This window comes from Trachemys scripta, chromosome 2 (assembly GCF_013100865.1).
Source record: "Trachemys scripta elegans isolate TJP31775 chromosome 2, CAS_Tse_1.0, whole genome shotgun sequence".
Classification (NCBI taxonomy): Eukaryota; Metazoa; Chordata; order Testudines; family Emydidae; genus Trachemys; species Trachemys scripta.
The window spans coordinates 73,426,210-73,442,763 of NC_048299.1; positions in this window are offsets into that span (position 1 = coordinate 73,426,210).

Here is a 16,554-nt window from a genome sequence, read left to right on the forward strand (position 1 = left end):
CAAAATGAACAGGAGTACTTGTGGCACCTTAGAGACTAACAAATTTATTAGAGCATAAGCTTTCGTGGGCTACAGCCCACTTCTTCGGATGCATATAGAGTGGAACATATATTGAGGAGATATATATACACACACATACACTCTGTATGTGTGTGTATATATATCTCCTCAATATATGTTCCACTCTATATGCATCCGAAGAAGTGGGCTGTAGCCCACGAAAGCTTATGCTCTAATAAATTTGTTAGTCTCTAAGGTGCCACAAGTACTCCTGTTCTTTTTGCGGATACAGACTAACAGGGCTGCTACTCTGAAACATAATAAACCAAGTTAATATAAACATTAATTATAAATTTATTGAAAGATTTGGAAATGTATTTTTAACATTGGCAACATCATTTCTATAATCTAAAATACTGGGAGGGAGGAGACCCAGTCACTAGTTGGATCTTTCACCTTTGGCACAGTTACTCCAGTTAAACTGCAGTACCAGCATACACCCAAGAATGAAACAAGCCTGTTCAAGTCTTGCCTGATACAAGACTAACATTTAGAACTTATTTTCTACATAAGAAAATTAACATCTTTACACTGCAGCTACTTCTGCAGCTCCATGCTGGCATGCTACTCATTTTAGATGATCGATAATGAATTGCTTTTTGGTGTCACAAGCCATTTTAAGAAAACTTGAGTTTCTGAAATGCTGTATTTTAACGGCCCCCTTGAAAACAGTATAACCAAAATCTCTCCCCACTCAGTCCGAGAACAGGACATCATTAGCAAATACATTCTACTCGCCAGCATCTTGTACTGGATCATCTCTGTATGCATCTTAATACTAATTAAAATATGGAACAATTAAGCTATTTGCTAAATTAGCAATACTGACCCTACAGCCTCATGGCGGTAAGAGCAGTCCACTGAGATGGCTTAGCATTACCTTGGCATGATTTTGTGCTGACAGAACAGTCCATCCGTCTTCACGTCTTTAGACAGCTGTGCTTACCTAGCAGAATGTAAACATCTTTGAACTTTGCTTACTGGATAAAAGGAAGCATTAGTTTCCTATTGCATTTCCTCCTACAAGATCAATCACACATACAGGCTAGACACAGCATCCCTATGTTTGTAATTAATCTCGTAAAGGCAGAACATCTCCTCTCGATCGATTGCTATATTTGCATGCAGTCAGAGGGAGTAGGAGAAGAAAATAAAAGCCAGTAGCAGAATAATAATCAGCTGATCCTTTAATGAAGACCGAGACATGCTATATATACACACAGCAAGATGCTTTTTTTAGTGAGCTGATTCACTGTCGGAAAATTCATTTTGCAATGAATGTTGATAATTAACACTGGGGAATTCAGGATTGTTTTTAAATCCAATGATGGAAAAGTTCTTTTTCTCATCACGGAAAGATTCAAAGATTTTTTGTTTTGTTCTAATCTATTTAATCAAAACAACCCAATATCATCACAACATGCTCTCTAGTCTTGTAAAATTTCTTTAGCTGTTGCAAATTCTTGACTCTTTTTGTAAGTGTTTATGAGTTCAGACTGTGAAACTTGGCTTAATTCTACCTCACTCCACTGGACATATACACCTCTACCTCGATATAACGCTGTCCTCGGGAGCCAAAAAAAAATCTTACCACGTTAAAGGTGAAACCACGTTATATTGAACTTGCTTTGATCCACCGGAGTGCGCAGCCCCACCCCCCCGGAGCACTGCTTTACCGCGTTATATCTGAATTCATGTTATATCAGGTTGCGTTATATCGGGGTAGAGGTGTACAATGATCAACTTGCCAATTGGAGATTTTTTCCCCCCTCTACAGATTAGATCAATAATATCTAGTATCAAGAAATTTACATTGTAAAAATTCTCTGCCTATTCTGGAAACATTTAAAAATTTTGGACTAGGCAAAATATTGATTTAAAACAACAAGCAAATATCAGAACTGCTACATCTTCAATTTAATAAACGATAACTTCTTCCCCTCTCGTGGTGTGTGTGTGTGTGTGTGTGTGTGTGTGTGTGTGTGTGTGTGTACACACACACACACACACACACACACACACACACACACTAGGGTTGCCAACCTTCCAGGAATTAAAGATTAATCTTCAATTAAATGTCATTTGAGGAAACCTCCAGGAATACATCCAACCAAAATTGGCAACCCAAGTCTATGTGTGTGTGTAAAGTTACTGCACTTCTGATGGTGTCAAGAAGTTGTGATAAATCAAAGCCAGCAGGGCAAACAGATTCAAATGCAGAACACTAAATTAATATTAATTCTCAGAAAAAGCATGCAGTATTCAACAATGACTAGGATACAAGTCTGAACACTACTTCTTTTCTTAGCTCTAGCAGTTTTTCTGCACAAGATGTGGTGAGTTCTGACAGGAGTATTGTGGCAGCATGTAGTTGCAATTACTCCCAATATATATTTTAGCACAAACATATGCCTGTGATACACATCAAATTTAGTCTACAGCAACACGGCATATTTTGATTTAAGAGTGCTACAAAGAATCTCTTACTGAATAAAAAACTGACACAGGTCAGATCCAGCAGCAAAACAACAGTTATGATTCATTGCAGAGCTCGCTCGCTCTCTCTCTCCACAGTCTGTTTTAAAGACTTGCAGCTTAATGTCTAATGTAGATAACATGAAATATTCTAAAGCACTGAATCTGCCTTGTATGAGAGCAGCTTTCATTCTGGGAAACAGACTTTGCAATTTACAATAACCGAGGATAGTAATATTCAAACAATGACTTAAAAAAATTCTATATATGGTACACACTATTCACATTTGTACAGACATCTGCATTCCAATGAGTGAGGCCTGTAACACACTTTAGTACCTGAATAGCTGAGGCTTTTTTTTGGTTGTTGTTCATAACATCAGATTGTTTGATAATTACAGGAGGCAACTATTAAATCTTTCAAAATGCACTAAAATTCTAGGAAGACATTTTTATTATTGCTATTCCATTTTCTAGAAGTGTAAAAAAAACTAATATTTTTTAACTTTGGAAGAATAAGTTTCTAGAGATATAAGCTTTGAATATACACGTTACTTAGTTTTCTCTCGGTGTTAAAGACGACTGCTTTTCCTCTCTCTATATTTGTGGAGGAATAATTGAATCCTACCATCTCCATTTTACAGCCTTTGTCAGAGAATATTCACATATACACAAGCTGGCTTGTGTATAGAAATCTATGGCCCCTTGCAAGATTGCCTGTTTATTGTTTAGAGAAATTACTACTAAAAAAAAAAAAAATCAAGCAGGGGAAAAAAAAAGAAGTCACTGGTCTGAATCTTTCTGCATCTATTAATCAGCTCCCTATGCAGCAGGCTCCTTGCGGCTGTGGACAATCAGACAACAGTGGCGCTATCCTTAGACTGTCGATGCAGGCACATAAACTGAAGTGACAGACTGTTCTAGAATATCATTAAGGGGCTTGGTCTATGGCTCTTCTCTCCCCTCCCGACAACCTCAGCATCTCAAAGAGATGGTCACTTTGAGCTACTAAACACCTTTAAATCTTGACCCTATATCATGTGAAGAAAATCATCTAAGTCTTTGTGCAGCCTTGGTGAAGCTGTCTCAGCATTCTTCAAGAGGCATGTCAGCTGCGTCTGGCATCCCACTCTGCCTGTTTGGGGGTGATGGAGGGGATGGCAGATGGTCTCGGAAAGGTGGGGGAAGGGATGGAGCCAGAGTACCTAGTTTTATATAATCTATCAATAGTTAACCTTGATGGCGTAGGGAGAAGAGGCATCGGTTTAAACAAATAAAGAACTGCCATTAACACACTTCCCGGCCACATGCAAAGAGATTTTTACAGCTACAACTTGCACCTTCTACTCCCCAACGCAGCTCTCAACAAACACACTTCTGCGTTGCTCCAGGGGCGTGGAATACCTCATTCTGCTCTGTGGTCTTATTCATACCAATATACTCATCCCTGGGCTATCCTCCTTTATTAGGCTTTTGAGATCCCTTTCCCTAATCTGCACCTTTCTGAAGTCTGGAGGGTAAATACAAATACCAGCCATTTCTCAGTCTGTAATTCATAACTGTTCCATGCACTGACCATTGAGATGTGATCTGTTCTGCTCACTGTCATAATAAACTGAAATCCATATTAGAGCCAGCTCCTTTCTTCCTTAGCTGAGTGTCACACATGAATTCCACTCTCACTCATCATAGTTTTACCAGCCATGTCACACACCAATTTTTCTATCGTATATAACATGGTGTTTCACAGACTAAAGCTAGCATCATTTTATTAGTCCTAAATTAAGATTTCCTCTAATGTTATCAACCTTCCAGTGTGAGTACTGAAGGTGAGAGCAAAACTTGGCAAGAAAGCAGGAGCTCTTGCATGAGTACATGCTAGCCATGTTGTATTTTCTTTCAATTCTGTGGTGATAACTAAGTGCAATTCATTGTCAAAATACAGACCAAAGCAGTATACGCCCTGAGTTTCCAGAGGAGGGCAAAAAAGAGAGGAACAGGCATGTCTAAAAAATAAGAGCCAAAAATCACACTAATACCCAAAATGAAAAAAAAAAAAATTACAACAGACAACATTATGTTGAGTACATATGTGGTGTCACAAAGATAAATACAAAGTGGAAAGGGAGCTGGAATGATGGAGGACTGCATTAGAAGAAAATGGTTTACAAATCAACCAACAAAAGACTAAATACATGTGATGCTGCTTTGAGAGGGACAAGAAGTAAAAGTAGATAAGAGTTAAAATCTGTGCCACTATTAAAATAACTTGGTTCAGTGTTGAGCTATGATGGGAATGTGAACATGGATGTTGTATGGTGAAAATGGAGGGGGTAGACAGGCATTCTCTATGATGATAAGAATATGCCAAGTAAACTAAAGAGCCATATGTACATAAGAACATGATTAGGCCAGCCATGATGGATGGGTCAGAATGCTGGCTGCTGAGTGACAGTGCTCAGGTGGATCGGGGTAAAATGACAGCTGATAAGCTATGCAATGAAATGGTAAGAGACATGATGCAGGCAGCCCCCATCACAGAAAAAGCTGAGGGAGTATCTACGGAGATGGTTCCATCAGGTCAGACGACGAGATGGGATATGTTGGTCGAAGACTACAAGATCTAACAGGACAAATGACTATGAGGAAGATACAGAAAAAGATGGTTCGAGTTGCTGAAGGAGGACATGAGGAAGGTCAATCTCAGCTTACATGATGCACTCGACAGGAATGGTTGGAGATGAAGAACAAGAGCCGTTGACCCTGACTAATGGGAAAAGGCAAAGAAGAACAACAAAGTAGCACAGTGGGTTAACACATTACCCTTCTACATCAAGAGTTCAAATCCTTCGGATTACTAAGCAATTTTAATAATGTATATGACCTCTCACACAGGTCACTACTGAACTTTTATCCACATCACCGCAAAACAGAGAGGTCCTGGAAAACTGGAAAAGGGCTAACATAGTGCCCATCTATAAAATGGGGAGAAAGGAGGAGCCTGGGAACTATAGACCAATCAGCCTGACCTCGATACCTGGGAAGCTACTAGAGCAATGTATAAAACATTCAATTTGTGAATATCTGGAGGATGAAGGGGTAATCACTAGCAGCCAGCATGGACTTACTAAGAACAAATCATGCCAAACCAGCTTGATTTCTTTCTTTGATAGAGTAACTGGTTTGGTGGATAGTAGGGAATGCAGTGGACATAATAAACCTGGACTTCAGCAAGGTTTTTGACACAGTCCCACATCACATTCTGATAAGTAAGCTAGAGAAATGAGGGCTTTGCAGAACTACCATTAAATGGATACAGAATTGGTTAAACAACCACAAAGAGTAACGATTAATGGAGATTGGAGGGAGGTCTCAAGTGGGGTTTCACAGGGATCTGTTCTGGGTCCCGTGTGGTTTAACATCTTTATTAATGACCTGGATGTAGGAATAGAGAGCATACTGATCAAACTGTAAAGGACACAAAGCTACCAAAGTTGCTAACACATTGGAGGACAGAGCTAAAATTCGAAGAGATCTTGATAAACTGGAGAACTGGGCTATATACAACAAAATGAAATTCAAAGACAAATGTAAGGTGCTACACTTAGGGAAGAAAAAACAAATGCACACATACAGAATGGGGGATAACTAGCTTGGCAGCAGCACTGCTGAGAAGGATCTGGGAGTTGTGGTGGATCACAAGCTCAACTTGAGTCAGCAATGTGATGCTGTTGCAAAAAGAGCAAATGCAATGTTATGTTGCATTAACAAAGGCACAGCATGCAAATCGTGGGAAGTGATAGTACCACTCTACTCAGGGCTGGTTAGACCACAGCTGGAGTACTGTGTCCAATTTTGGTCATCAATATATAGAAAGGATGTAGAGAAACTGGAAAGGATCCAGAGGCAAGTGACAAAGATGATCAAAGAGATGGAATGCCAGCCATATGAGCAAAGGCTGAAGGAACTGGGTATGTTTAGTTTGGAAAAGAGGAGACTGAGGTAAGACATGGTAGCAGTCTTCAAATACTCGACAGGTTGCCATAAAGAGATGGAGAAAAGTTGTTCTCTCGCAACAGAGGGCAGGACAAGAGGTAATGGGTTCAAACTACAGCACAGCAGATGTAGATTAAATCACAGGAAAAACTTCCTAACTGGAAGAACAGTAGGACAATGGGACAGACTGCCTAGGTGGGTTGTGGAAGCTCCTTCACTAGAGGCTTTCAAAAGGAGGCTGGAAAGCCATTGGTCAACAAATCCTGCATCTTGGCAGGGGGGGTTAGACTAGATGACCCTTGTTGTCCCGTCTAATCCTATCATTCTATGATTCTATAATTCTGTATCATTGACATCTCTGCCCATTTAAGAAGCCTGATCTTGTTAGGTGCCCTACTTGCTTCTGAAAGGCTTTAATGGAAATTGAAAACACTCAGCACTTGGCAGGTTCAGGTACTAGAGTTGTTAAGGCTGCAAAAGCAGGGATGTTGCAGGTCAACTTTTCCAGTACATTTCAGTTGTTATGTGGCAAAGAATGCCAAGTGCCCACATTCCCTACTTCTGATCCAGCCAGAGAGATCAGTCAGTTACTACAGCAAACAAGAACATATACAAAAACTGAAATACTTAGGTGCAACTCTATATTATATACAGCACTTTTCAATATTTGAAGTATGAGGAAAGTAGTGGCTGGAGTAGGTGAGAGCCTTATATGGATAAAGATGTGGGGAGGCATGTTCCTAACAATTCTCTCCAGAGGCCACATCTATGATTTGAAATGTGTTTAAGTTAGAAAAATTGGGGAATGGGGGCGGGGGTGGAGGAGGAAAAAAAATCTTTGCCACCCATTATTAGATTAATTAATAGAGCTTGACCTTTTCTAATCAATAAGAAGAGCATGTGACCTGTTAAGTCACTTCCAATAGTAAAAATAAAACTTCTCTTCACAGCCTCTACAGAGCAGGGAGATACTGGTTTCTCCAAGCAGACAAGACAACATCAACAAATAGCAAAATTATTCAGTTCTGTTAAATCCAGATATTAATCATGACCAGCATAAAAATTTTAAATTAGATCCCTAACAGACTGCAATCTTTTTTAAAAAAAATGTCCTAGGAATAATAAGCATACAAGATATTTCCATTTACATTGCAAAACCCTCAAAACAACAACAACAACAACAACATTATTATCTCACACAAGACCTTTTTCTTCCCCTTCACAGGGCAAGCAAGTTTGTTACCAGGCCAGTGAGAAAACTGAATCCAACCCATCATACTTCAGAGTTATTTATTGTTGAAACTAGAAACTTGATACAGGGTCACATAGGGTCAGTTGTACCACAATCATTAAGTTGAGCCTTAAATCCAGCTGGCCTCTTATACGGAAAAAGGATGTGCCTGGCTAACTGTAGTCATTCAAAATGCAAAGTAATGTAGTGTCTGGAAGACAAGACTTGGAAGGAGTCATGTTTTATGCTTTCAGCATAATTACCAATAGAGGGTTATATTATTCTCTGGCTCCAGTTTCTCTTTTAGTTCTTTTTCAAACTCGTTGACCATTAGTGGGCAGAAATATAATCAACGGAAATTAAGCATTACATAGTACAATGAAGCATTTTTTTTTAAAACCCATATACTACTACTACATATGGTGTACCCCAGATGAATATTTATTACAGCACTAATCTGTTGGTTGCAAACAAGCAAAAGTCTTCTAAAGATGGAAAATTGCCTAGCATTTAATTTTAATCAGCATCTAATGACTCATTTGACAAAACATACTAAAAATGTACAAACGGAGTGTCCAGGAATTAAGTGAAGCTCGCGAGCAGCAATATTTCAGCAGAAATGACAATGAGTCCCCGGCATCACAGCTTCCTGCAATGTTAACATTTAATTTTCTTTTGTGCAAGCAGCTTTTGTTAACGTCGGCTATAAAAATGATAATAGGCATCTTTGCTTGTGTGCTAGTGGTTAAAAAAAGATCCCTGTCTTTAATATAGTGTTATCAGAGGGATCTCCCTTGGGGAGGTGTGTTGCGGCCATCTAGCAGACACCCAGATGAGATATGTGCGTCTTTGAAGAGAGATTGTCACAAGACATTTTTGAGAAAGAATGGATGCTTAGCTAATAGATGCGCATAATTACTAGGCTACAGTGTTGCTTGATGGGGAATTTTGACAGCTAGTTTTGAGTGGCACCAGAAAGACATGCAATACCGTGTGCTGTGTTCACTACTCACATTAATTTCCTTGGAATCCTCCAAGTTTAACTTAAAAAAAAAAAAAAATTCTCAGAAATATTTTGAGCTCTCACCCTAGTACCTTTGTTTCATTCTCAAAGACACATGTACGCATAACAGGCATATTAAAAGCCTCTTTATGTTTATAATTCCCCCATTAGGGATGAACTGTGATCCACAGAGAGATCCAACTGAATGGGAACAAAACGGAAAGTGAACACACTCCCCTTTATGAAAGAACAATAATTAATTTAATACACACAAGAAGAAACAATAGAAAAAGAGAGTTGGCCTTGGGAAAGGCTAATTCCTACCCTGAATGGCAAAGCAAGGGGAGCTGGCCAGGCCAGGTTTCATAAGGCAGATCAGTGGTACATGCTATGGACTACATTTTGCTGTTTCTTTGAGCAAGACGAACAAAGTATGCTCTAAGCAGAGTATTTTGGTTGTGGTAGCAAGTATGCTGACTAGCTGTTGTAGACAGGACTCTAAACCTGCAAACCATGCCTCTTTAGAAGCATGATATGGCCTGCTAATGAACTAGCCAAGGTATTTCCTGGCACTTCAGAGTGCTATGGAGTTCTGCCCTAATGCTTACAGGGGGGTTAGAGGATCCCTGTGTTTCCTTACTGTCCTTGAATACCAGTACAGTAGAAAGCTGGAGATGGTTACTATTAAAATCGTAGGTAGACACTAAGGGCCTGATTCACCACTGCATTATGCACATTTTATGCTGGTGTATCTCCAAAAGCATCTAGGGAGGTAACACTGTGGTAAAACTGCAGTAGTGAATTAGGCCCCATATTTCAGAGTTTAAAAATCAAGGAATATAATGTTAAAAACACATCTTGCTTTAAAAGAGTTGTGAAGAATATCTATTACAATCTGTTCTCACCAGTTTTCTTTCCTCAGCACTGCTGCCTCAAATGGAAACTCAAGCAATAGACATTCATTATTGCCATAATCCTCGCCGAACTCACATCTTAATTGACCCACAATGAGTTGTAAAGGCTGTAATAATGGCAGAAAGATACAAGCCTCTCTCTCTCTCTCTCTCTGTGTGTGTGTGTGTGTGTGAGTGTGTGAGATTAAAATTTACTTTTCGAGAAAATTCTAATCACTAAAAGTTCAGTGTTTTCATTATACAGTTATGGTCATTCCGAAAACTGCTTAGAGTTTATTATGAAGAGACCACTGAACATATACTGTTTCTCAGAATCTCCACCACTGCAGTACTGCAGTTATTTTGACAGGTTTTATCATATCCTAAAGCAGTTATTTAAGTTACCTTTTGCATAGAGTAGCTGTGAAAAGATATTGTAAATTAGATAACTGAGTAGAAGTCTCACTGCAAATAATATGACTGGAAAAATACAAGAATGGTGACTATGTTGTCTTTTGGGTGGATGTGAAACAGGTGGTAATTATTTGCTACAGGTTTAACTGCAATTTACTTGAATTAATTGCTTTTTTTTTTGCAATCAATATATTTTTATAATTGATTTTCATAAAGAAACAGAATGAAAAATATAAAAAAGGTAAATTACTTCCTGCTTGTTTGTTTCCAAAATAATGCATGGTTTTCAGGATCTCCAATAGAAGTATGAATTTTGAAACCAGATATTGATCCACATTTTTTAATTAATCGTAAGAGGGCTGGAATTGTGGGTGTTAGCTTGGATACATGCAAAAGAGCATCACCTGCACATAACATCAATTCATACTCCATGGAACAGAACTGTATTCCTAGGAAGTCTGGATGAGCCCCTACAGCTATTGCCAGGGGCTCAAGAGCCAAATCAAAAAAGTAACAGAGACAAAGGGCACCCTGGCCTAGTATCCCTGAAAAAGGCTGAAAATATCAGAGGTCACGTTGTTGGCTGTGATGTGAGAGACTGGGTGAGAACAGAACTGTTGGATCCAGGAACTAAGCAAAGATCCAAATCCAACTTTTTGTAGGAAATGACGTAGACCACCGACCTACCCTATCAAAAGCCTTTTTCGCATTTAAGGCTAAAACGGCTTGTGGGCATCATATTTCACTGCTATAACGTCAATAAGTTATCAAAGTAGGGTTGCCAATTTTCGTTGGATGTATTCCTGGAGGTTTCAATACATGACATAATCTTTACTTAAAGATTAATCTTTAATTCCTGGAGCCTCCAAGACAATCTTGGAAGGTTGGCAACCCTAGTTATCAGAGCCACGAGGGCTTCTGACGAATCCAGTTTGATTTGGGTGTATGATACAACCCCAGACCTTCTCCAGTCCTATTGCCAGAACTTTTGGCAACATCACTGTTATGTGAAACTGGCTTACAATTGGAACATCATGGGCCACAGCTCCTTGTATTACGCAATGCCTCCTAAGCTTGATAATTGTGCCTCTGCAATGTAAGGGATGGGAGGAGCCGAGACCCACATCTGGTTGGGACCACGCTTGAGGTGGGAGAGTCTCTGCTTAGAAGCCTGGGCCCAGCCTGATTGCAGTAACTATTCTAACTAGGCTCTTCCTGCCATTTTTATTCTGCCTCCTGCCATTAGTGGCTATGTCAGCAGATATTAGCTGTGCTAATGTCTCTTGCAGCTGCAGCACTGGTACATGATCAGACAAATTTGGAGAGGTGCTTTACCTCTGCACAGAGTTTCCAACCAATCACACCTAATAGAGTATGGTGTCATTAGAGGCCATTATTTCTTACACTTGTCTGACCCCATGAGAATTAGCTGGTTCGCTCTCTTTTAAATCAAAGGGTTTCAAATGAGCAGTCACATACACAAAATGTATTTTGTTTCTACACCAGGCTGTGGAAGCTTATTTTTTTCCAGGGCATCCACGATGTTGCACACCACAGACCAAATCCTGTAAGATCACTTTACTAATGCAAGTAGACAGATCAACTTCAAGGGGACTATACATGTGGGTAAGGCGAGACGGATTTAATCCAAAACGTTGTTTTGTTGAGTTGAGTCAGGCCTTGAAAGCCTTAGCTGCCAGCCTGCTCATCATACAGCAGATATACTAGAAGAATGAGAGGGGGAAGGGCTATCTTCTACTTGAGTGCACAACCTCCTATGCTCAGCACTCATAAATTACTACGGCGAATGCACAAATAAGTCTGTATTTGAGTGACAGAATACCAGGTTATAGCCCAGTACTAGAGGCTGTGATAAATGAATTACAAACATTGCGGCACATTGTGAAAAAATGTTAACATTGTTTTAATTATCTCAATGGGGAATGTGAAAATTTAAGAACAAGTTTTATTCATTAACCTGAGGTCTCTTATGGGGTTTTTCATCCTTTACCACATTCACATCTCTCCTAAAAGTGAATTCTAAGGTGAGACCTTCCAGGAGTGAAGGAGGAGTAACTGACTAACAAAATAAAAAAGAACCAAAGCATTGACATTTGTACATACTTGTAGGCCTTGATGCCTGAAGAACACACATTGAGTTCATTGGCTCAGGACCCAATCGCTTACTGAAAACCAGTGCTATTGTTGTCCCCAACTTTGTCCTTTCCCTTCCTTTCCTGTTGAATAACCTTCATTTGTTGTGCTGTGTGAAGTTTAGATTGTACACTCTTTGGGTGCCTCTTGACTAGGAAAAGCAGTCAAGTTTAGGTCAGGCTTAGCTGACACCCATTAGCTAAATGTCATTGCTTTTCCTAGTCAAGACAAACACTTTGGAGCAGGGATTGTCATTTTTTGTGAGCCGCCGGGTGCTCAAAGAGTACATAGTAACTTTGTTGATATAAGAGTTTCTCCATTATATGGAGAGGGCTTGGAAAGAACTTCCCCCCGCCCCCACCCCCACCCACTTTTAGACCTGACTATCTTGTGTTACTCAAGTGTATTATGTATCTAAGCAGGTTTAATAGTCTCAGATAGGGATCAATCCTTGTACATCAAAGCTTCTATTGAAATAAAAGTTGAGTAAACAATGCATGGGTCAGGCTTGTGGGAAGATGGTGTCTTTCCTCTTTTAAAAAAAAAAAGAAAAAGAGTCAAGAAAATTGACAGAGCTCAACATATAATGTAATAAGATAATGAAAACCCCATTTCATAGGTTTAGAGAGGATCTTTCACATACTGGAGTTTTTTGGCATGATGCAAGCATATTACCACAACTTCATACTCAATTGAAAATATAATCCAAATAATTGAAAAATAATCTTGAATTTACACAGAAAATATAGGCCCTAAGCACACACTAATTATTCATTAAACAAACGAAAGACAGAAATACACACTTCCAGTCTGGACTGACTCTTAAAACTCATCAGCTGGAAATTTTTGCTCCATTAAGAGATGAACCACATCATGCATTAACGGAATAACTGTAGTGACTATATTTCTCTTGGTTTCAGACATGCATGCTAATTAAAATGATATTCCAATGGAAATGCTGTTAGATCTGGCACACAAATTCTTTCAGCATGAGATGAAGGTTTATCATGCATCATCATTCACTTCAGACAACTCTGATAGTTGCATTTACAATTACAGCGTATAAAAATAGTGGATCCAGCAACTGTCAGCAGCGAGAGTTTATTATACAGAAATTACTCAAAACATTATTTAAAGCACTGTTTGCTTTATTTAGCTTTTAACTCCCCAGTTTGATAATCTCGAAGTGGAGTGAAAAGCTGCTGATCATATCTAAAACTTTATTCTACTTCAAGCAAAACATACCAAGCACATGAAGCCAATCCATGGACACATTTTGTTCCGCTTTAAAAGCACGTATTGAATGTAAAGAGGGGTTTAAGACTAAGTAATAGCTGAATTAACTTTACATAATGCATAGTCCAGGGCTGATCATTTAAATCATAATTCAGGTTTCTCCAAGCACACAGAAGTTGTTTTGTTGTCCTCATTCTGATAGCCAAAAACAGGCATTTGAAATTATATGCTTCACATTAATTCAAAGTCCAATGCTGCATGCCCTTTCTCATGAGTAGTCCATGAAGAATGCGCCACAGTGACATTACTCAGATAAATAAGGACTTGCAGGTCTAGCCCTTAAAATTTATCTAACTATGCTACTGCCAAAACTAAAAAATTCCAAACTCAGGCCCTGCCTACACTTATGCAAGTGAGTAATCCTGTTGACATCAAAGTGCATAAAGTTCTTCATGTGGATCAGTGATTGCAGAATCAAGTCCCTAAAATAGTCAAAATAACGAAAGTTTTTAAAATGTATTTTAAAACAAGACACAGATTGTCTGCAGAAACATTTCTTTAGAGTAACCCAAAAATCAGTCTCATCAGCACTCTGAAGAAGGTGTGGTATATACTGATAATATTTTCACATAAAGAACTACCATGTAAAGAAAATATTTTTCTCACAAGCTTTACAATGAGATATTGAACAACTAGTCTTGAATTCAACAGATGCTTATGCTATTACTTCTGACAATATAATTAGGTTTAAGTGATAATGTAGCCTTTGGCTTTTTAACCAGATTAAAATCTGAAAAGAAGCCAGCAATTAAGCCATTCTCCCCTTTGAGTTATAATTATTTTTAGAATTATGAATAAATATTCTTGTGCAGGAAAACAGACACTATACGACCTTATGCCCTGGATGTGTAATTAGTCAGATATGTAAAGCAAGTACCATTTGTCAACATAAAAAAAGTATAGACTACTTTATTAAAAAAAATTCAAATCACAGATCTGACTTCTACAAGTGAGAATATTTTGCTTGGCACAGGGCCTAAAGGTTCTAAATTTATGTATTCTATTTTTATGTCCTTCTTGGATTGGATTAGTTACTAGGCAACTGAAGAATTCATTTCTATTGGTTAATAGCTATACGGTGTTTCATAGAATCCGCTAGTATATAGGGCCAAAGCATCCAAGGAAAAAGACAACATGAATGCAGTCTTCTAGACGCCAGTTGCTTATTAACAGCTTTCAATTAACAGCTGTCCCCACTTAAATTCTAACTCCACATAGGCACTGTTCAGTTCACAATGTTACACTTTATCAGTACTCCTGGGGGCATTTTGCACCAACTAAAAATTAAAAAATTTGTACACAATATTTTAAAATTCTGCAAAATTCTGCAAATTTTATTTGTAAAAACAACACTACATAATCATGCCAGTTTCAATTCTTTTGGTAATTTATTTCAAAATACCTGTCAGCAAGTATGTCTGTAACAATATAGACACACACAAAAATTTCCCCAGGAGAGTTAAAGTAATCCCTATGACAACCCATTCCTGTTTCCCTGCTCCCTTCCCTCCCCCAGCCCAGCCGGGGGGCCAGACACCCAAACCCCCTTTCCCACCAGTGCCCAGCCACAGGGCCCCCCTAGCCCAGATACCCACACTCTCTCCCCCCCACCCAAATATTTGCACTCCCCCCCAGAAGCCAGCCGCTGGGCCCCCCTTGTCCAGATACCCATCCCCCTCCCCCCAGAGCCCAGCCACGGGACACACCCCCCGGCCCAGGTACCAGAATCCCCTGCACCCCAGAGCCCAGCCATGGCCCTCCATCCCAGACACCCACCTACCCCTCCCCATAGCCCAGGGATCTAGAGCAGTGGTTTTAAAACTTTTTTTCTGGCAACCCTGTTGAAGAAAATTGTTCATGCCCGCAACCCAATGGCGCTGGGGATGACGGGTTTGGGGTGTGGGAGGGGCTCAGGGCTGGGGCAGAGGGTTGTGGTGAGGGGTGTGAGGGCTGGGAATGAGGGGTTAGGGTGTGGGAGGGGGCTCTGGGTGCAGGCTCTGGGGTGGAGCCAGGAATGACAGGTTTGGGGGGCAGGAAGGGGCTCTGGGTTTGGGGGGGCTCAGGGCTGGGGCAGGGGATTGGGATGCCGGGTTGGGGCACAGGCTTACCTCGGGCAGTTCCTGGTCAGCGGCGCAGTGGGGGTGCAGAAGCAGGCTTCCGGAAGCGGCCAGCAGCAAGTCCGGCTCCTAGGCGGAGGTGCGCACGCAGCTCTGTGTGACTCTTGCCCTCGTAGCGCCCATTGGCTGGGAACCAGACAATGGGAGTGTGGAGCCAGTATTCAGGGCCCTGCGACCCCCCCCTGCTAGGAGCCAGACCTGCTGCTGGCCGCTTCCAAGGCGCAGCGCGGTGTTGGAACAGGTAGGGACTAGCCTGCCTTAGCCAGGCAGCACTGCCGACGGGACTTTTAATGGCACAGTCGGCAGTGCTGACCAGAGCCGCTGCAACCCAGTGCCTTACATTCCATGACCCAGTTCTGGGTCGTGACCCACAGTTTGAAAACCATTGCCCTAGAGGGAGAAACAGCCTGATGCTCGGTCCCAGGCTTGCACAGTTTCCTGTGCACTGCCCTCTCCTTCCCTCAGGGCATGCTGGGAACTGCAGCTGCCAGGAAACTCTAGCTCCCTCTCCCTCCCCCTATCAGTGTCTTCTATATGTGAGCTGGGCTCTGCTGGGTCCAGTGGTCCCTAGTGGCAGCCAGCAGCACTGCAGCCCATTTCTGTAGGGAAAGGAAATTTGGCGTGCACATTAATTTCTGCAGAATTCTGCATTGCGCAGTAGCGTGGAATTCCCCCAGGAGTATATCAGTTATAATTAACAGCATTAGAACAGGCTTGGCTGCCTCCTGAGCACCCCACATGGCCAGAGGTAATTCTGCAGGACCCTGCCTCTGTTTCCCTCTCTCTGCAGGGCCCATTCAGAACAGCCCACTCCACAGTATTTTAAACAAAATTACCCCTTCTGGGTGGGGTCCAGTATATTTCATTTTGTGCACACAGTCCCCCATCACCCTTTGGGCCCCCAAACCTTCCCTC